General features: G+C 37.9%; 1 long non-coding RNA gene across 1 annotated transcript in view; it reads right to left on the reverse strand.

The window, feature by feature from the left end:
• Positions 1-2,688, reverse strand: part of LOC108367372 (uncharacterized) — a 14,144-nt gene extending 11,456 nt beyond the window's left edge. The window contains exons 1-2 of the long non-coding RNA XR_001848241.1: positions 2,601-2,688; positions 2,408-2,411 (exon numbers count right to left, since the gene is read on the reverse strand). This is a non-coding gene — a long non-coding RNA (uncharacterized LOC108367372). The remainder of the gene's footprint in view (positions 1-2,407; positions 2,412-2,600) is intronic.
• Positions 2,689-3,427: the final 739 nt, after the last annotated feature.

Genomic DNA, 3,427 nt, shown 5'->3' on the forward strand with positions numbered 1-3,427 from the left:
AACGAAGAAAATAACAATGACTGCAGCAGATGTGGAGAAAAAGCAAAGCGGGCTAGAATAGTTGCGGCAACTGCCACTGCCAATGCCATTGCCGCTGCCGCTGCCACTGTGGAACGCATCAGCGTTGCAATATTTTGACGAAGACGATGGCGGCAATGATTGCACTGATGTTGCTTCATGTTGATGTTGTTGATGGCTGCTGGGTTGTTTGGCAAATCATGTAATACACATGTGAACCACGGCTGTTGTTGCTAGTTTTTTGCCGCTCTATGTTTAAGCAACAATGTTCGCTTTGGGCGGCCAAAAAAAAGTGGCCAGGGCGCATTACACACACACACACACACACACAAACACATAGTACTTGTCCACATCAATTCGCACTCATACACACACATACATATAAGCGCACAAATGCATACCTCAGCGTTTATGCGGCTCAATAATGGGTTTTAGAAAAGGAAAAATAAACAAAAAACAAAAAATCAACAAAAACTACAAAAGCGCAATTGGCGCTGGCAGCGTTTAATGGCTAACAAACAATTTTTACACTAGACTTTTTTTTGAGTTGTAAGAAGAATTTTAGCAAATTGTGTTTCGGAAGAGCTATGGAAGAGCTGTGGAAAAAGTGGATTAAAAATATAAATTTTTGAATAGTAAATAGTTTTCTAACCAACAGCAATGCTACTACTCATACAGGTTCAGCTGCAATTAAGACATACACCCACTGAAGTGAATCTACCGAGAAAGTGGCTTCGTTCTACGATATCAAAGGCCGCAGACGAACGAAAACTGGTCTATCGAAGAGCATACAATTTCCGTGCAACTAACCGTAGTTTTTCAAAACTGAAAACTGAAACTGAACTGGTGTTAAAAGTGCGCTGTGCTGGAGGATGGCGCGGAGGCATGGACCCTGAGAACATTTGATGATGGGGCTCTTGTATTTTTCGAGAGAGGGGTTCTGAGAAAGATTTACGGGCATTTGCGCGTTGGCGATGGCGATTACCCCAAGGCCTAGTGCAGCGAATTAAAATCCAGCGGCTAGGTTATATAGTTCGAATGAACACAAACGCTCTGAAAGTATTCAACACCGGTCGCGAGGTTGGTAACAGAGGAAGAGGAAAGGCCGCCTCTGCGTTGCAAACACCATTTGGAGAAGGACTTGGCTTCACTTGGCATTTTCAATTGGCGTCAGTTGGCGCAGAGGAGAAACGACCGGCGTGCTGTTTTGGACTCGGCCAAAATCGCTTAAGAGGTTACAGCGCCAATAAAGAAGAATACAATCATGCTGTGCTTTTGCTCTGAACGCGAGCAACATAAAGCCTCTACAAAGCTTTATAAAGCTTTTCCTGCGGAGAATTTCCAGTTATGACTAATCCATATCCGAGACGACCAAAACATAGCTCACGGATAAAGATTTTTAAAGCTCGTTCTAGATGTCTCTAATGTAGACACACGAGATCAAAATGTTGTGAAAATCAGAATTCGAAATATATCTTTGAGGAAGATAAATATGCTGTTTTTTTTATTGGAGGACAACAAATAACGAGCGTAAAAAAAAACACTGTCAAATGACGCTCCTAACAAAAAATTCGTGGAAAAGTTTTTCGTAAACTTCGACAAATACATTTGTTTTTTAACACAGGTTATGTTCGAAAAATTTCGACTAAAATCTTTCTTATGTTCTGCCATTTTGACAGGATTGTTTTACTATTTCATTACTATTAAATTTTCAGGCGAAACGCAAATGCATAACCCGATGTATTCGAGTAGCATGTTTGAGCATGAAATCAAGTTGAAGCGAACATTTAAATTTTAAAATAAATACCGATAGATCACTTATACTTAGGTATGCAAGATGGAGTAAGGTTTTGAAGGCCTGATTCCCTTTTTCTGGCCACTCCTTCTAAGTTAAAAGCTTATACATATAAATATATTTCCTCCATCGCACGTACACAGGCGCATCCTCTAATTGTCTATTATTTTATTCTATCTAAATACTAGACTGTCAGGTATTTGTGTACACATATATGTACATATATACACACATGTGCATACAATAACGCTGCTAAATTTCAAGTAATAGCCAGGCAATGACAACAACAACAAGCGTAGACCTACACTTATTTTTGTCGCTAAATTGCCACAATTTCCAATATTTATTTTTAAAATTTTCAATTAAAAATCTTTATGAAAATGTGCCAGTATGGGTTGTAAATAGGCCGGGTGTGTGTATGCAAGTAAGTGTAATATGCATAGATACCCGAATGGGCACATGTACCACTTACATAAATGTCTATGTATGTATGTATGTATCTGATCGTATCTGAGCGAGTGTATAGAACACTAATTTGATTGCTTTATTTAAGCTTCTTTTTTTTCTGTGCTGCTGCATTGTCTTCTTGGCCACTTTACTCTGTGATTCTTATAAGCTTTATTGGCCGCCGTGCGCATACAAATTGGAACAGCAACCCGTTTTTCCTTTCACCATCCACGTTAACAATGTCATAGTTAAAATAAGTGCAACAATATTGGACAACAAACTAGTAAAGCCATTCAGTAGCTATACAAATGCATGTTTATGTGTGTGTTTAGATACATACATACTTCTGTGGTCATAAGCAATGACCGCCTAAGTCCAAAAAACTGAATTCCAGAAACAACGTTTTAAAAATTTGGATTGTAACGTTAATCTTATGGGGTAATCCAAATATGATCGTATATAACTTTTTAAATAGCCTAGCTGGCGAGATGAGGATTTCACATACACATGGAATAGTAGTTGCGGAATGCGATAGCATATATAACTCAATTCTTTCTCAAGTCGACTTAAGCGGTTATTGCTTATGACCACGGACATATGTATGTATGTATGTACAAATGTGCTAGCTAATGCGGGTATTCTTAGCAATGTTGTAAATGTTGCTGTTGCTATTGCTGTTGGTTAAGCTGGCATGGCCTGCTAAATACAAACTATTAATAATTTCAATTTAGCCACAAATGACGGAAATATTTACTTAATGAAATTGTTTTCAACAACTAATCGAATATTAAACAGCACATATATGTACAAACATATCCATGCACACAAAAATGTATGTACTTACAATTACAAAGCAAAATATGCCCGCGAACTTCCCAATCGACAGAAGAATTGTGTTTAGAACGTTGTCTCAAGTAGCACACTGGTTTAAAACTTGGTGTAAATTTACAAATTTTAGTGTAAATTTGATAAATTGTACCAAAATTCACAAATTTACACCCAGTCATACATCAGTGTGCTACTTGAGGTACCTCCTACTGAATAAGACCAGTTTAGTTTAATTAGGATTGAAGATGAGGGTGCTATCAGCAATTCATTTCGTCGTCAGATTTTCATAGTTTTAGGGGGTCATATAGGGGATCAGACATCTATTCATAACTATAGGAG

This window comes from Rhagoletis zephyria, unplaced genomic scaffold, assembly GCF_001687245.7.
Source record: "Rhagoletis zephyria isolate East Lansing unplaced genomic scaffold, Rhagoletis_zephyria_1.1 Rzeph_scaffold_02656, whole genome shotgun sequence".
In the NCBI taxonomy this organism is placed as follows: domain Eukaryota; kingdom Metazoa; phylum Arthropoda; class Insecta; order Diptera; family Tephritidae; genus Rhagoletis; species Rhagoletis zephyria.